This window comes from Protopterus annectens, chromosome 8.part0, assembly GCF_019279795.1.
Source record: "Protopterus annectens isolate FY-2018-M chromosome 8.part0, PAN1.0, whole genome shotgun sequence".
Classification (NCBI taxonomy): domain Eukaryota; kingdom Metazoa; phylum Chordata; order Ceratodontiformes; family Protopteridae; genus Protopterus; species Protopterus annectens.
This window is the reverse complement of record NC_056741.1, coordinates 824,800,493-824,825,614: the sequence shown is the minus strand read 5'-3', so window position 1 is coordinate 824,825,614 and position 25,122 is coordinate 824,800,493. Positions and strand designations below refer to the sequence as shown.

Genomic DNA, 25,122 nt, shown 5'->3' with positions numbered 1-25,122 from the left:
TGGATTCATTTTGTTCTGCAGTAGGCTACTGCTGGGGCTAGGCACTTTGTGAAGACTCTTGATGCAGTAGATAAACCAAAGGGTAAGGCAGTAAATTGAAAGTGTGAAGAGGGCCCAGCAAAATGCAAATACTTCTTGTAGTTTGGGTGGATGGGAATGTGGAGGTATGCTTCCTTCAGGTCCAAGGTGGCCATGAAAGCTTTGGGGGCAATAGTGGAAGAAGGCTTTGTAGAGATAGCATTCTGAAAGAAGGGACCATCAGGAAGAGATTTAGGAAAGATAAATCCAGGATGGGCCTCCAAAGGCCATCCTTTTTTGGCACTAGGAAAAGCCTGGAGTAAAACCTCCTCCCTTCTTGGCCTGAGGGGATGATTTCTATGGTCCTCTGGGTGAGTAGTTCTTTGATAATCTGAGACACTGTGTGTAGCTGTTTTTTAGGGGGGTAATGCCTTGTGGAAAGGGCCTTTCCTGCCAGAACATGAAGTATCCTTTTTCCACTATTACCAGAACCAAGCAATCTGAAGTAACTTTTTTTAAAAGGGGAAGACAGTGAGACAGGTGGGATGAGAGGGGGAGATGGCTGAGGCAGTCACACATTATTGTATCTGTCTTGAAAGGGCTGCCTGGAGGTAGATTGAGGGGGGGGCTGTCCTTGTAGAGGGTGCCCTCCTAGGCCCCTTTTCTGTGATTGGAAGTGGAAGAGGAGGATGGAACTGGGGCTCTTCTGACAAAGGAGGTTTTTGCAGGGTAGTTTCTGTAAATTGGGAGACTGGGGATACTAGCAAGTGTTTTATGTCGTGGAGCTCCTTACCTTTTTCCTGCAGGCTTTTAAACAGTTCAGCAGACTTTTTGCCAAACAGGAATTTATTGTCCAGTGGAGCTTCCAAAATCTTTGTTTTAAAATCTTCAAGAAGGAGCTGAAGCCTAAGCCAGGAGTGCCTGCACAGAACAGAAGCAGAAGCTGCAGGACTAGCGGAGGCCTCAGCAGCATCACAGCTGCACTTTATAGAGTGTCTGGCAACCTGAGATGCCAAAGACGGCTTAGATGCTACCTGAGATTTGTTGGGGGAGTCAGGCATGGAGGAAATCAAGGAGGATGTCTGGGAGATCAAATCTCGGGCATATTTGACCATGTGGGTCTGGTAATTGATAGCCCTGAAAGCTAGTGTGGAAGATGTATACATCTTTTTCCCCAATCTGTCCACAACTTTGCTGTCCTTGTCTGATGGTAAGAGGGAAGAGGAAGGTACAAGTCTGGACTGTGTCAGGGGCCACTACAATGACTGCAGGATTTGCCATTGGTGGCTTTATGAGGAAGTTTTGCTCTTCAGGGACCTTGTAAAAGTGGTCAGGTCTTTTAGGAGCTGGTGGATGAGATTCAAGTGTCTTTGAGGCTGATGCAAATACATCTAGGTAGGCTAGAATCCCAGGAGGTTTAGCTGAGGGGGAGGGTGATTCCACCTGGAGTAATTCAAAATACCTCTTTTGGACTTCTGTCATCTGAGTTGCATCCAACTTTAAGTACTCCCTCATTTTAGTATTGTTTCCCCAAAAGTAATATCTTCAGGGGGGAATCTCACTCTAGGGAGTCCTCATCAGGGGAACAGTAGTTCAAATGGGACGGTATCTGTGAGGAGTGACAGACTCTTCTGAGGAGGAGGAAGAAGTGTCTTCCTCCTAGGTGTGAATAGGAGGTATTGAAACAGCTGAGGCTAGCCTGGGGCTGAGGGCAGGCAAAGTGAGAGCTGGAGAAGCTGAAGGCCTAAGAGCCATAAAGGCCTGCAGCAAAGAGTGGGAGAAGGTATGCCAGTCAGGTTGCTTCTCTGTGGGAGCAGATAGATGCTTAGTTTTTTGTTTCATCTTAAGAGGAGTAGATTTAGCAGAGACAGAGGGCCTTGTATCAGGAATTTGGCCTGTAGGTGAGATTCAGATTCCTGGACCACAGGCGGGCATCCAGCGGTGCCTGGTTCTTCCTCGACCTCGGCCAAAGCCATCATTGGGACAACTTCCGAGGATGTGCCTACTGGTGTTTCTGAGGTTACTTCCATAAGGGTAGTCACTGAAAATGCTGGTTCTAGCGGATGTCCCTCAACCCCCTAATTTGATGGGTGGTGGGAAGTCCAACGATGGAGGGGTAGAAGTGGTAGGCCTTGCAACCGTGGCCTTCTTTTTAGGTGCCTCCGCCATGATGGCTGACTCTGGATCCATACATAGGGCTAACCATTTTAACCTCTGGTTCTCAAGGTAAAGTTTTAAGGCTGCCAGGTGGCTATGGAGAGTTTTTGGTATGAATGAATGGCAGATACTACAGGTGGTGTAGTCGTATTCCTGGCCTAGGCAGAACAAACAAAGTTCACGTGAGTCTTTATGCAGAATTTGATGTCTGCACCTACATTTCCCCTTTCTAGCTGACATCGGCTAAGCAAAACAGCAAGCAACCAAAGCTCAAGCAAGAAAAAGGTTTTTCCCCACTGGGGTACTTATCTTTGGACGTCTTGAAAAGAGTCGAGTGAAGGGATCAATCTTATGTTCGACTATAGTAGAGAAATTCTGAGGTCTGTGCATGCAGATGTCATCTTTAAGGACCCTGGTTTATGGCCCTGCATGTGATGTTCCATGTACCTGGCAGCAACTAGGCTTAAGCTTTTACATTGGAGCCAGACATTCAGGTCACCTGAGGTGGAGGATCCCACAGTAAGAATACTGCAACATGGGAATAGAAGGACATCACCAATTATGTCTGATAGGGTAATCATCCAAACAAGCAGGACATCAAAATATCACAGTAATATAAACAGGCTTTAGGTATCCATAGTCAGAATTCCACTAAATTGCTATTAAATGACAAATGACAAAGTATGAAAGAAAATAGAAACCAGGAAGAAGAAGAAAAGAGATCAACAAAGTGGTTGCCAAAATGGTCCGTGGCAGGCAGGACTTGTCACTATGGTTGTGGCTGTTTACACTTTGGCTCTCCATGATTGTCACTGTTGAAGTGACACCCCAACCCCATGTGCAAAAAAATGGGAAAAGAATGGATGGATGGATGGAATACAGATGGAAAACTTGTTCTATAGGTGAGGGAAGTGCTGGCTGATAACTTCTTCTATAGGTGAGGGAGGTGCTGGCTGATAACTTGTTCTATAGGTGAGGGAGGTGCTGGCTGATAACTTGTTCTATAGGTGAGGGAGGTGCTGGCTAACTTGTTCTATAGGTGAGGGAGGTGCTGGCTGATAAGGTTAATTCTTTTTCAGGATGACTGAAAAATCTAAGCCTGACATTAACAATTCTATTAAAATTTTGATTAGATTCAAAAATCTGACATCAATATTGTTAACCTTTATAGAAATTAATTATGTCTATAACTCCATTTTGCAAGCAAGCAGTAATCATTGAGCTTTAATGTCAGTTAAGAAGTAAGGCTCATGAAAAAACAGGGAGCATGTTAGCTACCTCCCATTTGCTTGACTAATGTAAGTTGAGTATATTATCTGGTCCTGTTTTATACTGTTTTATTTTAGTTTTCTTTCTGCTGTCACTGCAAGTCTTATTTCTAGTAAAGTTAATGAGGGAACTTAGATTTCAATTAACAAAAATATCCTTTAGCCTCTTAGGAAAATCTGGATGTATTGTATCCATTGGATTTCTTTAGTAAACCGTATTTACACTACCTTTCCTAGGGTGGCTATGCATTTTTCAATTAGCTGCTTTGCATGTAATTAATGAGGTGTTATTTTGCTATGCCTAAAGTCCACATATTTGGCAAAGTGAACCTCTCTTCATTGATTATTTACCATTAACAGCCTCACAATTTGAAGAGTGGCAGATAAGGAGAGGATTTTGATTACATAATTTACATTATTTTCGATGTAGATCTGAGCAGCTATGTGACTGGATACTGTTATCACTAGTTATGACTGACAAATATTCATTATCAGACAAAAGCAACAAAAAATCAGTAAGTTCTGCTCGGCATCTATATCTTCTTGGGTAAATTTGATTGGTGAGCTAAACATCTTTGAATGGTAGTTACTATGCATATCTCTATGTACTACTCAATATGAGAGAACTTGATTTTCTGTCTCACTAACTCTCCATTAATGAATGCCATGTATAATCAGTAGAATTCTTGGTCATAAAGACTGAGGCTTTACTGCCATGATGCCTCTTAAAATAAACTTTCCATTACTAGAAATAGTTCCTTCTGGTGGCTTTTTAAAAGGAAAAGTAATTGTTATATCTCTACCTCTGTTTCATCTAAAGTCAGAGCTTTTGGATTCAGACTGTGTACAGAATTAATATTTTCAGTTATGTTATATTCTCTGCTTGCTATCTGTTCACATATTAGTGTTTACCCTGATATAAAATCTGTTAAATGTTCTTTCACATTCTCTACAAAATAACAAAATCATAAAGAATAAGCTTTGAGAGTACCTTTCAGTTTTCATAGTTGATTGGTCTGGTATCATTGTATGTTACTTCAAGTGGCTTGTAGACCACAAGGCTGACAAGGCTGAACATTTGCCCATATAAAATATATCTGGAAGTACTCACAGTTTCACACTATAGGTAATGTTTCCTTTTCTACTGAGAATAACAGTTTTCAATATCTGAGCGATTTGCTAGCAAACGGGATGCGTTTAAATAATCTAGATACTTTTATATTAAAATAACTCCTCATCTACTGGACTTTAGACAAGCTGAAATTCTGTTTCATGATCAACAGTATAGCGTTTTGCTTATTCTTTATTTTCAAATTTTTTACTTCATATAACAAACAAATAAAATGATATTACAGACAGGGGTGTCCAACAGATGGCTGTAGGGCCACAATTTGACCCACTGAAACATTTTATCTGGCCCACAGTATGTCCCGTAACAAACTGTTTTGAATGGACAGATGCATGTTGAACATGGAAATGTGTCCCCACAAACCTTGACAAGTGTGGTAAGTGGCCCCTGATCCACAAAATGTTGGACAACCCTGTATTAGACTACATAATGTTACAGCAATAGTACTGTCTATATGTACAATATAACTTTACCATACTTGAGAAAACAGAATAACAGACTGCAGCCAATGCCATTCAATGAAAAGCCTTATTTAGTTTATCACAAACCAAGTCTTAGATAAGAAGTCACTCATGTATGTCTGACACATGGTGTATAATCCTGCTCCAAGTTACTAAATGTATAACCATGATCTGGCAACCAAGCAGGAGCTTGGATAAGTCAGCTTACCTTACTACTTACTTCTTCTGTGTATTTATCTTCACTACTTCTTTTTAAACAGCATGTTATTCAAACAGATTGTAATACAACCCTGAGGAATAGAAGCTTTCAAGTTGCACCATACACTTAATGGCATAAGGTGATAGGATGATGAATTTCCAAAATACCCTTGATAGTGGAGCTAGGCCATTTTCAGGGTTCAGGCAGGATTATTTTCCTGTGGGTTCCTGCTGAAACTTTTCATAACCTTCCCATTCTGAAGGTATGTTTAGTTATTCCCAGTGGATGTGGTAATACAAGTCTTTGAGTTCTTCTACATCTGCATCCCAACATCACCATTGTTGATGACCTAGTTTGTTAAAGCAGAGTGCAGAGTCACATCTTCCGAATATACTACTGCGCAGTGACAGCAGTGTGCCCCACCTGTAACACCTTCTGTATTTACAACTAGTGTACAGTGGCAGCAGTGTGCCCCACCTGTAACACCTTCTGTATTTACAATTACTGTGCAGTGACAGCAGCGTGCCCTACCTGTAACACCTTCTGTATTTACAACTACTGCACTGTGACAGCAGTGTGCCCCACCTGTAACACCTTCTGTATATACAACTACTGCACAGTGACAGCAGCAAACATTACCTGTAACACCGGCTGTATTTACAACTACTGTGCAGTGACAGGAGTGTGCCCTACCTGTAACACCTTCTGTATTTACAACTACTGCACAGTGACAGCAGTGTGCCCCACCTGTAACACCTTCTGTATTTACAACTACTGCAACAGTGACAGCAGTGTGCTCTACCTGTAACACCCTCTGTATTTACAACTACTGCACAGTGACAGCAGTGTGCTCTACCTGTAACACCTTCTGTATTTACAACTACTGCAACAGTGACAGCAGTGTGCCCTACCTTTAACACCTTCTGTATTTACAACTACTGCAACAGTGACAGCAGTGTGCCCTACCTGTAACACCTTCTGTATTTACAACTACTGCACAGTGACAGCAGTGTGCCCTACCTGTAACACTTTCTGTATTTACAACTACTGCACAGTGAAAGCAGTGTGCCCTACCTGTAACACCTTCTGTATTTACAACTACTGCACAGTGACAGCAGTGTGCCCTACCTGTAACACTTTCTGTATTTACAACTACTGCACAGTGAAAGCAGTGTGCCTTACCTGTAACACCTTCTGTATTTTACAACTACTGAACAGTGACAGCAGCGAACATTACCTGTAACACCGGCTGTATTTACAACTACTGCACAGTGACAGCAGTGTGCCCTACCTGTAACACTTTATGTATTTACAACTACTGCACAGTGACAGCAGTGTGCCCTACCTGTAACACCTTCTGTATTTACAACTACTGCTCAGTGACAGCAATGTGCCCTACCTGTAACACATTCTGTATTTACAAATACTGCTCAGTGACAGCAGTGTACCCTACCTGTAACACCTTCTGTATTTACAACTACTGCACAGTGACAGCAGTGTGCTCTACCTGTAACACCTTCTGTATTTACAACTATTGCTCAGTGACAGCAGTGTACCCTACCTGTAAAACCTTTGTATTTACAGCTACTGAGCAGTGACAGCAGTGTGCCCCACTTGTAACACCTTCTGTATTTTACAGCCCAAGCCTCTTGGCAGATATCTATTCCATACTTCTGCGGTATTGCACACCTCTCCAGTATCTTAGTTTCAAATATATTTATAGGTATTCCTCGTTCTCTGATTCCCAGATCCATCCAGACCTTCAGCTGTAATTGTCATTTGTGAACTTTCCTCTGCCTGGCAGAGTGTTTGCCATAATTGTCATATTTTGCAGCCTCTTTACGCAAAACCTAGAGTTTGGGTTTTGTATCCTCACCACAGTGATAGGGTTTCCCCTTATCATACAGACACATGTCTGGCATCTCAGTGCCATCTAAACCTTTAAGTACCTCTACCAGAAGAGGAGAAGCAGAGGCAAAAAGACCACAGCTGCAGTCATTGTATAGTTTCCTCTTCATTACCTTAGACATACCCTAAAAAGGTACTTTTCATTCTGGCATGTGTACCCCAACCTATAGCAATTTTGGATAGTGAGTTGACCCCATTTGTTTTAAAAGATCCACACCTGGTCAGCCTTTTTATGAAGAAATATTGATTGGAGGTCAGTGCATACAAATAAATATTAAATACTGTCTACCTCCCTTTATTAAAGGGCCTTCGTAGTTTAGCCTTACTCACCTTAGCTTCTTTCTCAGTCAGGATGACATCATATTAGTTTGGTTTGACATTGTGTTTGTAGCAGTATAAGGTGTATGGCAATAACAAGATCATTCTGCGTAAAAGGACAACCTCAGCTTGGTCTAAGCATTGCCCATTTGCCCAGCCATTTCCAGGATGACCTCATAACTGCAACTAACCAAGCACTTGGGTACAGTATAGACCAGGAATTCCAGGTATAGATATGTGGCTTTGTAGCTTAGGAGAAAGTTAGAAGCACTATAAACAGGATATACTTCACTTAGCTTACAGTGATCATTTATTCTCTTCCTTCTGTTGACTTGTGTTGTGCCACATGCTCCACTTTGGGGTCCACTGTTGCTTTCCATGCATTTGCCTCCAAAAGAAGACTTCATTAAAAGGATATATTTAACAACCATGCCATTGTTATACTGATGACACTCAGCTATACTTTTTTTATTTCCTAAAAAAAAATCTGTCAGTCTAAAATAAATTAGCAGCAGACCTGGAATGCAATCTGAATGGTCAACAATCAGCTTAAGCTCAATACCTCCAAGACAGATGCCAAGGGCTACTCATGCCATTACCCATGATTCACCAGCTCCACTGTTGTCCCTAGACATTCTTTACAATAGTCCAAAAAGGTTGGAATATACATTACATAAAAACAATAACCCAGTAAGTACAATACAGTAATGCTCTGGGAGTCAAGGTTAACAATCACAGAAAAAAAGATGATTCTCCTTTTTAAATTTTTGTATATTTTATTGGGTACCTATTACTTCATCAAATAATTGGTTCATTGAATGACATTTTATCAAAATGCTGTTCATCGAACCATTCTGACTGAGATCACATTAAGGTGGGGATTTGGAAATTTGCCCTTTCCCCACTGTAGTATGATCTCGGACTCAGTATATATAATTAGCAGGGGGTGTGGGGAGTGCAGGCCCCCACAAGATGGAGGTTCGATGAATCGATTCTTCGATGAAGTAATATAAACCCCATTTTATTAATAAGATTAAGTGCTTTTGTTCTCAACTGTTACAGGACTTCCTCAGAATCTATTTACAAAAATTCATCACTTCATTTCATACATAAATTATTCCATATAATCAAAGAATTAAGACAATTTAAAGTGACAATTACTTTTACAAATCACCATATAAGACACTTTATAAAATGAAAACCAATGTGTATTGCCAATCTAAAACTATGTATCAAAATATATATAAAGAAAAATATATTTCTCAACACATAAAACCCCAAAAAAGACATACGATTTGTTTTAACAATAATCATAATTTGGCAGTACGTAGTTTTAACACAGGTTGAATAGATAAAAACCCATTTAAACCAGCTGGGGAATTAACATCTAACCTCAGCTGCCAAAATAATTCCCTGAATTCTAATCTGGTTTCTTAATCATCTCCACATGGATTAACATCTACTTTCTCCAGAATATCAAATTTAAATTTGTATGCCCACTGTACTCTTGTTCATGCTTAAAGAGGGTATTATTCATATTTTTATTTATTTATTTATTTTGCATTTGTTGACCGGGTTTGTCCGACTGAGCTAAGTAGCCCCTTTTTTAAAAGGAGAATCACCTTCTTTTCAGCAATTGTTAGCCTTGACTCCTATAGCGTCACTGTGGTGCTCTTAGTGGGTTATTATTTACAATGATGAAAATCTGGAATTCTTATTCAAAGCACATTTTTGATGACTGGTTCACAGTTAAAGACCAATTATCAAATGTCAAGTTTTCTTGCTTCCATCTGAGGAATGTTATCCTCATGAGGCATCTTTTTTTCCAGCTGTAGATCTTCTATGGTGGTACATGCCTTGGTTTCCTCTAAAAAGGTATAATGTCATGTTTTGCACTGGGGCTATTAGATGCAAATACTGACCATTTGCAATTGGTATAGAACTCTGCACATCAGCAAATATGTTGGTAGCTAGATAATACCTTATTGCACTGGTTCTGTACAGGCACTTATCACTTACCACATTTTTTGTTCTGGTCCCTTCATGACTGGGGGTCTCTTATCTTAAGGATCTTCTGGTCCCATATCACTGCACTTGTGCCCTATACTCTCCAACTCTCAGGCTGTTGGAGGCTCAAATGGTTTGTCTTAATTTATTTGGTGCATATTCTTTTGTGATTATAGGTCCATACCTTTGAAATGTCTTAACAGGGTTGTTGAGGATGTTCTTGATGCTCTTCAGCTTTAATTGGTCATTAAAGTCTTACAATGATGTCCTTGCATATGAGGTGTGACTTTGCTTCCAGGATTACATTGTATTATATAGTACTATATTGTACACTACAGCTTCTTTTAATGCTTTCTATTCTCTTCATAATTTCTTTTTATGCATTTACTGTAGTGGAACTTAGATGGTAAGTACTTACATAAGTGTGAATTTAAGGTTAACATGCATTCAGAATTAGTTCACAGTGTTCATCAAAGTTTAAGAGTATCCACTGATTTCCATGGAACAAAGATACAGAGTTTCTGGCCACCAGTGTATAATCATCTACAAAGGGTTACATACATGATGGAAGTTCCAGCCAGAACAGCTTCTGGCTCCTCAATGATAAAGAGAGCGAGTGTGAGAGAGAGAAAGAGAGAGAGAGAGAACTATTGGTTCATGACAAGCATAGTGCTCCATATTGAAATGTTGGCATTCAAAATGCAGAGTGCTGCTTTGTTAATAAACAGCCAAAAGTACAGGAGAAGAGCGAATCTCGAATATCAGAATGTTGCTCTTCTCCTTTACACTTCTTTTTTACACCCCCCCCCCCTTAGTGTGGGGGTCAAGATCTCCATACACCACAACCTTTTGAGACTGACATACCTTGGAGAAAAGGGAATATCTTGGGAAATGGCCATCTCTAACTTGGTATATGTAAGTTCATATTTTTGGCCATGCAATGTCCATGTTTCAGAACTTGCTCTCAAGGATCCCAACATTTGAAATGGTTATCCAAGCAAGCATAGTGGTATGTTGCCATATAGCATGGATACCTACCGCATTAACATAGACCAAAATTCATAATATTCAAAGAAAGCAAAAAGACAGGTCCAGACAGTTGAATCAGGCACTTTTTTCTATCTACCCACACAACCATAGCTAAAACAGGCACTGCCCTGGCAGCCCTTTAATGAGTCTAATACTTTGCTTTGATTTTCAGTCAAAAAACTGTACATATTTTTGAGATGTCTCCAAGGGACTCAATAATTGTTGCAGTTTGAGCAATCTTTATCTATAATTATCCATTTATTAAAGATGGCTCATGGCTGTTGAATCTTTAGGAAGTAGTACATTCCTTATGGCCTCAGCCTTTTATAGGTCAGAAAATGTGTACCTATAAAACTATTAGTTGTTTTTTTTTTGTTATCACCATTTTTGTTGAAAATCACTTTGGTATCTTTAATCCTTTGGAATATTGTTTAAGCTTCTGATATATTAAGACTTTTATGTCTTATGCAATAATGCCATCACTAAAATTTCTTACATTACATCTTACTGCCATTACTTGCTAGTTATTGTTTTAAAAAGTTTCTCCTGCTGAGTTTACTCTGAATGTGACTCTTCTATATTGTCTTAACATTCCTGGAGAATCTTGTTATATTTCCAAGGATTTAGCTTGCCGAATATTTTCCCCTGCATACACAAATAATATTGTATCCTTAACTATGTGTAAATGTCTCACCAAGAAAAGCATTATTGGTTATCATGGCCATTTGGTTTTGCACATTAACTGTAAGAGACATCCATTGTATTGATCCAGTATCTGTTTTGCATTGCATTGGTCCAGTATCTGTTTTGCCAGCTTCTTGTTAGGTAGCTACATACTCCTGAGCATTGGGTCATATATATATACAGCGGTACTCACTTGTAGGTTTGGTATACTGGCTTTATTGATCTGTCTACTTCAAGCATGCATTAGTATATTTTTAGGTTACCCTTACTTTGAAATATTTCTACAAATGACTCTTGCAGCTTGTCTGTCTCTAATTTGTGTCTTCCATAATTTACAAAATGACTTAGAATCTTAACAAAGAATAACATTCTGCATTACTGGATGCATTATATCTTTGTGGTGTGGCAATCTTGAAGGTTCAGGAAGCATAAGGGGCTTACCCCTCACATCAGGGGGGTACAGCTCCCTGGCAAAAAAAGAAGTTTAAGGGAGAAGAGCAATACTCGAGTTTCACTCTTTCCCCCCAGTTTCTATCTTTTTTTTGGTCTTGTCGCCATGTGACATTTTGAGGTGTTTCTCTGAGAAAGTTTCATTTTATTTTTGCAAAAATAATATTATTTGTGTTTTTATTTCCTTGTCAATATCCAAAATAATACATAATGCAAAATAACATCCATAATAACAACTTAATGGTGCACCCCTAGTTCAAAGTACATCATAATATTTAATCTTTATTGTCTGGCATTTTAATTGAAAATATAGTTCCAAACATTCCCATGACTGGCAGTGGGTTAAGGAAAAATCTTAGTATTAGAGTAATTTAAAAATGATTCTGGACTCTGGTTGTAAAGCTATCTCATATGTAACATTTACTGGAATTCTAATATAACTAGGAAATTAATCTGTCTTATTCTATGTGCATGCAGCCATCTCATCTCGGCCCATTTCTAATGTGATAATGATGGTATGCACACAACTGTCTGAAGATGTGCCATTAGTGATTCATCTTGTTCTTCTTGGTGACTAGTTGTTTTTTTGTTATTTTTCTTTAAAGTATGATTGATAGTTAATAGTTTTATGTCAAGTTTGAATTGATTTTGTATAGACAATGGTAGAAAGAATGACATTGTTTATATCTTATGGGCAGTGCATGCTTGTAGGAAAAATTATGTCCGCTGTTTCTACACAGAGATGTATTTCCTGGCTTTTTTTTTTATTTTATCTGTTTTGTACCTTTCTGCTTTTCTGAATACATATTATTCAATTTTCTTTATTACTCATGCTTTTGTCCTGTTCCTCAGACATCTCTAATGTCCCTACCAAACTGTAAGAAGTCTTGGATCAATAGAATTTTAATTTTTTCAACTGGGACTGTGTCAGTATGGTTTGTGATGTAAAATGCTTGCAACTAAGATTGTGTCAGTGTGGTTTGTTTTCCTTTATATAAATGTATGATTGCTTATGTCATAAGTGTTGGTTTAATAAAGCTGTTTCTTGTTTAAAAAAAAAAAGGGGGCAGGAATTTAATAATTTATGTAATGTTACTTAAGTTAAATGATAAATAGCAATATATGTGAAGTATAATGTTTGTTAATGTTAATTTGTTAATACAGCTTGATTACTTCTGTATAAATGTAAATTTGCCTATGTCACGAATGATAATTCAATAAAGGTATTTTAAAAAAGAATGTTTTATTTTATGTTTGCAGAAATACTTAGTATTATTTGTGTTTTATTTCCTTGTCAATATTAAAACTAAATCAATAAATAAATAAATAATTTTATAAGTATCTTTGTCAATCTTATTTGATACATGTCAAGGATTTTAGTAATCTGTAGCAGATGGTTCCTGAACATATGCATTTCAATTTAAATATTCTTCTTTGTCTGAAAAGAATTGGCCAGTTTTTTTTTTTTTTTTTGATATCACAGTATTTATCTGATTTGCCAGGATATCTTGTGTATCAGGTACCGTTTTGCTTGCCGTATGTAAAATGACAACTTTAGTGTCTTCGGTTACACTTATTGCAGTCACATGCTTCTCACATTAATGCAGCCACTTGTACTAGTCTAGACAAGTACAACATGTTCACTATCAAAATGAAGTGATACTGGCTTGGCCACTGCATTGTCATTGCTACACGATAAATAGTGTTCTTTTACATTTGAAAATATTTGTCTGAGTGGGGTATTTTAAATCAGCAAATTGTATGAGTTCCCTTGTCTGTGCTTGAGTGATGCAGCGTATATTTTACAGGCTTGACTACAGGTGCTTGAAAACCACTGTCTTGAAGCCACAGACTTGAGCCCCTCATAGCATGGCTAGGCTGCTGCTTGTACTCAGACTCAAATATAAATTGAAATAAGTAGCTGTGGGGAGTGAGCATTGCTCATGCATGACCATGAATATGAATTCAGGCAGGCAGCTGCGGGTAGGTAGTAGGGGGCTACGATTTAAGGATTTTAGGGTTAGACAGTTGGAAGAGAGTTTTAGGTTTTAGGGAGTGGGAAGTGAGTTTTATGTCTAGGGAGCAGGAAAGTAGTTGTAGGAGTGGGTAGGGAGTTTTAGGTTTAGGGAGTGATCAGGGAATTTAGATTGGGGGGGTTGGACTTTTAGGTATAGGGAGTGGGAAGGGAGTTTTAGGGTTAGGGAATGATAGGGGAATTTAGGATTAAAGAGTAGTGACAGGCTTTAGAGTTAGGGAGGGGGAGTAGAGGTAAAGTGTAAGAAACCAAGGAGCTGGGCTGGTAAATTGGTGAGTGTTTTAGGTTTAGGGTTTAAGGTCTGGTAGGGCTTGTAGTGTGCAGGAACAAGATTGGGGTGGGCTACACAGAAAAGAAAGATCAGGCTAATGGGAGTTAAATCACTTGGCTTCTCAACAGTGTGGTAGTGAACAGTTGTACTGTGGCATGGGAGTACCTGTAATAGAGCCTATTTTACCAAGTGGTATCACTAAGTTATTTTGTACCACTTGTTGTGTGGGCAGTGTTGTTTGCTTGGCTGTAGGTTCATAGGGTTCATATATAATTATTAGTCTAATGGCCCAAGGGCCCTTTTTAACCCTGGCCATGCTTCCCAAATGTATCTGACAAGTCTTGATATTTCAAGGTTATTTAAGGGGTATATGTAGGCTTGGGCATGGTTGGTCAAACATGTTGTCTGTCTAATAGAGACATAGGTGCCAGAATAGTAGTATATTTCTAATTCCTCATCCACTGGTCTAAGTTACACCTGAACTGGGTTAGGGAAAATCTCTGCTTCATATGGATGAGAAGCCTGTTCCACAGAGGAGGTAGTCTCTGAGACACATACCTGTCCCTCCAACATGTCCTATTTATGTTGTTGACGATGTTTAGGGCCCTAGATCAGGTAATTTGATTATATTTCTTTTGAGGATGTTCCACAAATCCATCAGTATGGGATCAGATAATGCTTTGTAGGATAGGCTTAGGAAGTACATACATTATATAGTGCAGCTTATTTTGTTCCATGTAATTTTAACAGCATTAGCTTTTTAAGTATTTCAGCTTTATGAAGGCACTTAGCTTTATTCTTTAATGAAAATTAGCTAGACATTTTCTTCTATGGTCTCATGGTAACTTCTAACTGGAGCTTACTGGTTTCCATTTTAGCCATTTTCTGTTGTGGCATACAGGATTAAAGAGATTTGGATTAAATGCAGTAAAAGATATTGTCCCAAGCACTGAAGAGCAGCACTTTACATATATTAATAGTATCAAATGAAAAAAAATATGTTTACATCTAGTTAGTTCAAAAGATTGCTGACAAAATACATGACAAACACAATCTTTAGGTGACAGAATTTATTTAGCTGTTTGTAGTTCATCTTAGTTTCCCTTCTTGCTGTTCTGGGCTTCTGAATGCATTTATGATTTTCTCCCAGTTGCAATACAATGCTTTTTCTTGAAGAAAATTATCCATTGTACTGCATTATTTTATTCTACAAAATTATAGAAATGACAAACAATGATAATGTTCAATCATTTACAGTGGGATTTTTTATCAGGAAAAACCTGCAACGCCATTTTTTAAATGCTGTAACTTCTGGTAGAAATGATAATGCTCTGCATTGCAGTCATTCCAGATAATATATGTAGTATTATCTTCCATTTTTATAACTGTAAACATGGGCATCACATACAGCTTGCATTTCTGATGTGTTTTGAAATTCACATTTCCTACTCTGAAACCTATCATTTTAAGTGATGCCAGACTATGAAAAGACACAATAAACCTCAGCCTGGAAAATAATTTTCCAAATCTGCGTTGCACAACATCACGGATGCTACCTATATCATTTTAGAAAATTATTGTCTCACTAGATACAAAAACTTGTTGGGAAATTGCCTGTTTTTTTCATACGTTATCTCTTAGACTACTTTTGATTCCTTGCCAGCAGATCAAACAGTAGCATAACCTATATTCAGCTAGATATATTTTTTAGTTCATTGTATTTATGTCTAGTCAGTAATTGGTCTTCCGCAGGCACCTTTGACTTATTTAGAGGATTAGGCCATGTTCCATAAGAAGACAATGCATAATGGCTACAACGAGTATTACAAAAGGTAAGTAAAGTCTCCACTAGTTCATGCAGTATCTTCAGATTAATGTAATACAGTTAACCAAAACATAATACTGCAAATCACTTTGGATTTGTTACTGTAAAAGCTGCATAGTTTTACTGTATCTTTAACTTGTGCTGATACTTATTTGTGTTGCACTGTACTGTGATTCACAAGTAAAAGCTGGCTAATAATTATATGCATTATGAAAGACAGCTAGTGGACTGTAACTATATTATCTGAAGAAACTGACTTGTAAACATCTGATATTTTTTCCACCTCAGTTATGCTGCACTGCTTCGGCTTAGCTTCCTTATGAGTCAAGCAGAGTAACTGTAAACCAAGAGAATGACATTTGAGCACCTGCCTCACCATTTACTTGTTTGCCCTAGAACAAATTAAATCAACTCTGTATTCAGCTTTTGTACAGTTTCACGCTCTGCCTTTGTGCTTAGTTCCCTCAGCTTTCACCTGATCCTTTAGAACTTGCATGGGACCAGTTCTGATGGCTGCATTCTTGGTTCATTCATAGATTTCATAGATTAGTACAAAGCTAATTGCCCTTGAGAGCCATTTAAAGCCTAGCCAATTATCCCTTGTGAGACTCAAACCCTGCACCTTGTGTTTGTAAGGTAAACACCTTAACCATCAGGCCACCCTCCCAACCATTTAGTAGTAAAAGTAATTCTCTGCTAATTACTTTCCTACAGCACTGACAGCTGCATGGCTACAGACTTACTGTACAAGTAGCCTTTAATGAGGAGGGGAACACCTATGAAGGATCTGTTACATGGAGATGTGAACATATTCAATGTTAGGACCACAGATCTTATTTAACCATAACCAGGGCTATGACAGTTCAAATACAAAACCATTACAGAATTTAGAATAGCCAACTTGTACATCTTTGACAGGCTAGAAAATGGAGTACTCAGAACATGCAAATACATGAGAAGAACATGCAGTCCTCACACTGCGAATAACTGGAAATCAAGATAGAAGCTTGAACCATGGACTTATGAGTGATCTATATAAGAAAGGAAAGAAACAGAAAAAGGTATATAAGCTAGATGGTAGGTCATGTTGTAAACACCAAATCTCTTTTCCTCACCGTGGAGGTCTGTAGAGAAAGAACCGACAGTTTGTAAACACTAGAAATACCCAATGCCTCTTGGAATTGCAAAATATGTGATCTAATCTTAAACAACACAAGATAATTATGTGTAATCAAGGGTGGATTATGATTATGGTGTTGGCTAATTAGGATAAACGCCAAGAAAATACACTAAACATTCGCTGTTTCAATTTGTTCCTTACCAGCTAACCTAAATTAAAATGACAGCAGCAAGGCAATATGTATGAGTTATGCCAAAAAATACCGTGAAAATCAAATGTATCCTTACCTTACAAATAATATCCGACACTGGGGTCAATAGCAGGGATCACGTCAGTCACCCTGCTACACAGGGGTTCAGGGAGGTAAATAGTGTGGGAAGAAATAGCCAGGGAATTGTTATGGCTAGGCTTGTATAGGCCCTAGGGCCGATAGCCTAGTACCAACCTATGAACCTATGAATACACTGGAGGTGATATTCTACTCCAAATAAGCATTCATCACGATTACTTTTAAAAAGCCTTGCTCAAGTGCTAACAAGATGGAAGTAAATATATAAAATGGCAATATAAGTAAAACCGCATCAAAAAGAGGCATCACAAGTAGCAGTGGAAATTAGAAGAACAAGTTTGTGAGGCCAGTGATTGCATTTCTTTGTACCTTTGGTCTTCAATACTTTACCTCCATTTCTTTATCTTTTTTATTCACTGTCCGGCTTTGTGTGTGACTCATAAATACACTGTGCAGTACACTGGACTAATAGTCATCAAATGCAGAAAAACAAACAAACAAACATGATTCATAAAAGGCAGCCCACTATGGCTGGATCTAGTCTGTGTTTCAAGGTACTAAGACCACCCATAGTGCTCAGAAGTTATGCAAATGAGAAATTCTATTTTAGCTATCCTGTGCACCAAGCCTGTTACCTAACACAGTGCTCCATCTAATAGCAGATATTATGTCTGCAAGTCAGGACAGAAAGGTGTACAGCTTCTGTCTACATATAAAGGAAAGCCATCAACTGTGAAGAAATTTGATAATACACACAGCCTCACTCAAATCAATGCAGACAGACACAATAGTACACATATAGGTTTGTATAGTCTGTGATATGTAAGTTGGATGGGAGTGTGAAATTTCATAATCAAATATTGCTGAATTAGTTCAACCTGCTTTTGTTGACTTTAGCACTTTGTATGTAAATGTTGTTTTGCCATGAGTGTGCAACCATAAGGTTGGTAAATATACACAAAGGGGTGTGGAGGCAGATTTCACTACATAAAGCCTGTCCTTTTTTAATTAGTTTATTTCCTGTGTTTATCTATGCTGGAGCATGTGAACAATGGTGTTTTGTTTTGCAATCTATAAAATTAAGTTGTGTGTTTTCCTTCGCAGTTGGTTGGCTTTGTTCTAATTTTGTTGCTGGTATGTGTTGTTGACATTCTGACATCAATCAAATGTCTGTTGATATAGCAAAATATTGACTAATAACTTGATCAACTTGTTTCTTCAGAAAAGTGAATTTTTAGCAAAACATAAAGATAGAAAAGCTTCTTTATTACAGAGACAGGTGGAAAATCAACATGCTTTGCCCAGCAAAACAGCTTCTATCACGCAGCAATATTTCTTGTTTTTAGCAATTACTCCTGTAGCATTAAGTTAGAGAGGTACTAGTTTAAAAAAAAAAACTGACAGGATCGATAACATTGTGTAATCAGTTATTCTTAAACAGTCCTTATAAAGCTAAAGTACAGCAGTTAATAAAAAGGCTTCCTCATGCCATGCCTTGTGATAGTGTGTTGCAAGAGTTATGAACCCAAACTAAAGCAAATGATTAAAGACCATTTAATCAGGTCTCACCCTGGTGAACAGTGGCAGTTCTAAACTCAAAGAAGAGCAAGTAATAAAACTTGGCTCCAAGATATCTTGCACTGGGGAGCAGTGACATTTCTTTCAGTTCCTGACTTTCAAACAAACAACTAACATTCTGTGTACACAACGTCCCTGCAGAAGTGCTATGATGTACACATTCACTGGCATAAAAATAAAGCCTTTAACATTTCACTGAAGTCTTTGTCAGACATATAAAAAGTCTTTGCCAAATAAAAGTCTCTCAGATGCATTGTTGGTTACACAAACCAAAGGTCTCTGGCTCACTACTCCTTCAATGAATAAATAGTTCTTGATTTTAGCCATCAGGACTTCCTGTGACAGTTCTAAACATCTCAGTCAAAACCCCCATCTCAGAATCAAGCGCTCCATCCTTGCTATATCTCACTTCACAGGAAAAACCTTCAGGCACTTCTGGACGCTCAAACACTAATTTCTGTCATATTATCAGTGAACTTTCCTTATTAATGTATTGGTTCCCAGGTGCTTCTATTTACCTGGAATTCCATGCAATTCCCTTCAGGGGACCAGTCTGTAATCGCTGCTCCTACAGATTTTTTATTCTTAAAAACTGTTCCTTCTCTCAGATATTTTAATAATTCACATTTCATTTATATTTCTTATTTAATGACAGAATCATTAAACAGAAACAACAAACTAAATAAAAATATACATTAGGATGAAGCCTGAACAGAAAAAAAATTAAAAAAAGATATTGTAGCTAAATAGGTATGCAAGTAGCAAATTATTTAACCCACTAAGTTTCATCCTAGAGGAATGTTAGTTGAAATAAATTATTATAGTTCTGGCCCACAGACAAATATGTTTCTTATGCATAGATTTCTCTAGACCTTTGCACCATGTTGAATTTTAGTCTGTAAATAAGGTTTCCATTTTTCATTTAATAGACTTAATATAGTTATAAATCAAATTTATATGTGTTAACTGTAATTTCATGCAGTTATGTCTAGCAGAAAATGACGTAACAGTAAGTTAGGACTTGATTATGATTATAGATCTATTCTCCAGGGAAAAGTCTTATTTCATCACTGTCAAAGTGCTTGGTGCCACTGTAATTTGAATTTGGGTTAGTTCAGTATCATATTTAGTAAATGTGGAAGATGAGCTCCTTAATCAGGAGATTCACTTTGGTTCTGTTAACAGAAAAGTTGCCATTACACTTTATTAACCGAAAAAATATTTTTGTAAGAAGATCGCACCATTCAAAATGTTGTCTGACACATTAACCAAATAAAGTTTAGCAAGGCACTGCTACCTGTCTAAAATTAGCTTTTTTATCATAAATCTAAGAACAGTTTCTTATGGGAAGATAAAGTTTTTACATGTTAACATTATTATTACTGAACATGTTTTATTTCATTATTGGGTAAAGATGATTAAATATATGTTTGCATTTGCAATATTTAGCAGTTATCATGGGCCTTACAGCCTATCTCTACACAGAACCAGATGTGTCTAGTACCTTCACCACTTTCTCATAAGAACTTGTCTGTTATCAAGGAACACTTTCTGAAAACATTCTTCCTCTGGCAGTATTCACATGCTAACACATGCCTGCAATTTCTATCGCTATCTCATGCCAGGTTCAGCATATATTCATAGAAAAAAATAGAGTTTCAAAACTGCAGTTTCCTATGACATCTGCACTTTATAATAAAACATCATCTGTATCTCCTTCAAGCTTACAAATATAACTTAGTATTACAAAAGGCTCTCTCACAAGAAGCTACATACAAATGCATATTCAAGACTCTATATCTCATATAGCAGTCATAGAGCAATAACAACGTTTTATTCATGCAGCTTTAATTTTATACATGTAGAACTAAATACTGTAATAATGAAATATGCATGCAGTCATGTATTTCTTTTTAGATTCTTATAGCAGAAACCATCAATTTAGTTTACTTTCAGTGTATTCTTCTACATGCTTTTGCATTTAAAATGGTATGATACTTCAGAATGCAAGACTGAGATTTACTGCACTACTAGGATTTGAACCCAATTCATTAAAGATAATCCAGTTTATAAGCCTATAAAATATGTCTGATGAAGACCAGAAGAACATGGGCCAATTGTTAAATACAAACTTACCACAAAGCTAGAATGTTCTTTACCATTAAATGCACATTCTTCCTTTTGCAAAACAATATTGCAACAAAAACATTTAACTTATCACAGTAAAAGATTGTACAAAGCAACCGTATGTATCTCTTCACTCATTTTCAAGTTTCTAAAAACTGTCAAAATGTACAGATGTATAATATTTAAATCTATATTTTCAATGAAATGTTCTATGAACATTATTTTTTTTTTTGGGAAACATAATAAATCTCACATGCACTGTTTAACGATCATGAAAATTGAAGGCAAAACCTAATTCTGAAAAAAAAAAATTAAATAAACTTAGCAAGACTAATTTAACCTGAGATGCAATGCAGCTGTAGAATGTGTGAACAACTAATCTTTTCAGAGGTCATGTGATGGCCTCCATTTTAAAGGGATGAGATTCAGTAGAAAAAGAAAAAAAAACATGGTGCTAAGATACAATGACTTAGAAATATTTGTTTTATACATAAATGCTGCATTTTGCCCCTGTGATTATTTAGTGTGTGTGTGTGTGTGTGTGTGTGTGTGTGTGTGTGTGTGTGTGTGTGTGTGTGTGTATATATATATATATATATATATATGGATCTACTTAATTTGCCCTAACTTCCAACTGACCGACACCCAGTTGCCCGAGACCAAATGACCGAAATTTCATTTGACCGACAAGTATTATTATACAAGAAAATGGGATATGCCCCCTTCCCCACTGTAGTATGACCCTGGAGTTAGAATATATAGTTGGGGGTGTGTGGGAGGCATATTATTATATTGTTTAATTTTGCTTTAATATTGCTTAGTAAAACAAAAGTAAGTGGGGGGTTTTGCCCCCAACACCCCCCATTGTGGGGGGCTGTGCCCCTCACATCCCCCCTAACTATATATTCTAACTCCAGGGTCGCACTACAGTGGGGAAGGGGGCATATCCCATTTTCTTGCCAATAATACTTGTCAGTGAAATGAAGTGTCGGTCAAATGAAATTTCGGTCAAATGGTCTTGGGCAAATGGGTGTCGGTCAATCGGAAGTTATGGCAAATGAAGTAGACCCATATATATATATATATATATATATATATATATATATATATACACATACATACATATATAAATATATATTACTGTTTATAGTTGAAATTCAGCAGCTATGAGATCATGGAAACTCTGAATCATAGTACATATGTGACAGTTTGAGGGGATACGTTGATACTATTCAATGTCAGACAATTTATTAGTGAAGTAATCATGTGGAACAGTGAAGGATGCACCACTTAAAGATGAAATAATGTCTGCCATTTGTTTTTTTTTTTTCTCACTAAGTGGCTTTGATTTGATTTTAAATGTGGCAGATACACTTCTTATCTTTAATTAGTTAAGAATTCATTCACAATTAAGAAGCTGAAGCAACCAGCCTGTAAACTAGAAGAATCCATGGCATACTGCCTTTACCTACACTTTATGAAGCATGGTATAAAGCCTTTACCTACACTTTATGAAGTTACTTCACAGGTAATTGATAGTTATTATTTTGAGTAAATATACAAGTAATGCATCAAAAGATGATGCTTTCAAAATGATTGTGTTGTTTTACTAACATACTACAGGTAGTTACAGATGTCATGAAGAATTGTAGAAAGGGTTGAAACCTCAGCATGACACAGACAGATTATAAAAGCATTTGATAACATTTCACACTCCTGTATTGTAGAATGTGTACATTTTACCACATATTAATAAATGATGCTGCAAATAGTAAGAAAAAGTGGCACACCACTTTCCAAGTGAGCTGTGAAACAGTAAATTGCTATCCTGGAACTATAAATCGCATAAGGAATATTTCAGGATGAGTCTTTGTCACCACTGTTGTTTGCATTGATAAATGTTTACTTAACAGTTTAGGCTATAATTTCAAATGATGTTTCATCTTGTTTTTGTGGATAATCTAGGTAAATCTAAAAATATAGGGCTTTCTTCTGACAAACAACAGCAAGTGCAAAGGCCCTCAATTAATAGCCCCTTACTCCTTCCAAGCTGAAGACAAAAGGAAAAAACAGGAATAGTTGTGAGCAACAATGAGCTCTTCAAAAATAATAATAAACAAAGCCTTACAATCTGGGATACATCTTAAATACTGTTTTATGTATAAATTTAGAAAGTTGCTTCAATAGCAAATTTTGCAGAACATGATTTTCTGTGGAGATTAAGAAGTCTGCAATGTAAATATTATTTGGTTACTGGAGTCCTTAATGATTTGCCAGTAACCTACAAACTGAATTCTTAATATTACAGAGAACAGACCAAAAATATAAGGCAAAATCAAGAATGGTTGAGAGCAATTGTGTCTACTAAAGATGGGGAACAAAGGCCCAAAATCAGAAAGAAATTCTGGTAAACCTAGAAAGTTATTACAATAACAGGCATTGCATCAGCATGCATATTTCTGCATTATGCAGTCCTTAACTATAGACCCATTAGCCTGACCAGCTGTATTTGCAAGGCCATGGAACGAATCATCATGGACCTTATTAACAAAGATATAGGAAATCTCCAAATGCTCTCAGTTTGGCTTTTTCAAGGGTAGACCTGTCTGTTAAACTTGGTGGACTTCTTCGAGACAGTCACCAAATCCCTAGATGAGGACAAATCTGTGCATACAGCCTATCTAAAGTTAGCCAAGGCCTTTAACACAATCCCCTACTCAGGCATCATTGATAAACTTTCCCAGTTCGGTATTAAGCCATATATTGCCAGGTGGATTGCAAACTGGCTCACTGATAGAACTCCTACTGTCAAAATAGGGGAATCCACCTCCTCCAGTAGACCCATAACTAGTGGTGTTCCACAGGGATTGGTTTTGGGACACCCACTGTTTAGAATCTACTTCTCCAAAATACAAGCTAAAATTAAAGGACTGTGTCTGACAAAGTTTGCTGATGACCGCAACCTGAAAGTGATCATTGAAACCCCTACAATGTCAACATCCTGCAAGATGGTCTTACGCAGACTAATGACTGGTGTCAAAATCATGGTCTTAAACTTAATACAAAAAAATGCATTATCATCCCATTCAGCAAGGGTGATGATCCTGCAAACTACCACATCAATAGCAATACCCTAAGCACACAGTCAGTGGTGACAGATCTGGACACACAGGTCGACAGTAACCTTAACTTCGATCACCATGTCTCCATACTGGTAAGAAGAGCATTTTATATTGCTCATCTCATAAGTAAGGCCATTGCCTCACAAAAAAAGAGGTTATAGCCCCCCCCCCCAGTACTCTTCTCTCATCAGGTCAATAATAGAGTACAATCCTTCCGTTGGTATGTTCCTTTCCAAACACCTGCAGCAATTGGAGATACCACAAAGGTTCCTTACAAAGAAAATTCAGGGTCTTCAAGATCTGTCTTATGTGGACATACTGAAATCATTGTCACTTCACTCTGTGTTGTCCAGACTGCTCAGAGGCGACCTGTGCCTTGCATATAGAGCAATCTCTGATCCAGCTTTAATGGAAATGCTGCACATTTGCAAGTCAAATGGCACACGGGTCACTTGCTCAAAGGACCTTAACCAGTTATGTCACATCAACAGAACTTGCTGGAGAGACAGAATTACCTCACAGAGGTTGCCTCACCTTTCTTTGGCCCTAGGTAACTGAAAATTCAACCAAGGGGTTCCACCTGTGTCACTCTTGGACAGGGGCAATAGGTGCTGATTTTAGTGTCTGCTTGAACCAGACACCCTTGGGAACACGGTTTGAACTTGGCTCAGCTTGTAAGGGCCCTGGGGCCATTACCTAGCAATTGTCTATGATCCTATGATCTGTTAGAATACCACAAATTAAATTCTGTGAGGAATAGACTGAAAATATGAGGCAAATCAGGAACATTATATTTAAGTCTGGCAGTTCGTACAGAGGACTAAGGCAGTTAACAAGCAGCTTCCTGTAGTAAGGCATACAGGGGTTGATTCCTTCCACCTTCATTTGCCTGCTGTGTAACTCTGAACAAGTCACTTAACTAGACAGTGTTCAAAGTTTGCCCTTGAACAGAGACCCTTCTGTCCAGTGGGCTTACCCAGATAAAAAACACGTATAAAATAAAATCAAATAAAATCAGGAATAGCTAACAGCAATGATACCTTCTAAATAAATGAGAGCAAAATCCCAGAATCAGGGAGTAATTTTAAACACCGTTCTTCTTATATTCTTATATACATAGAAAGTGG

The 25,122-nt window shown here is 37.7% G+C and overlaps 1 protein-coding gene across 5 annotated transcripts in view; it reads right to left on the bottom strand.

The window, feature by feature from the left end:
• SYN1 (synapsin I) overlaps positions 1-25,122 on the bottom strand; it is a 2,007,545-nt gene that overhangs the window by 1,097,136 nt on the left and 885,287 nt on the right. The window lies entirely within an intron of this gene.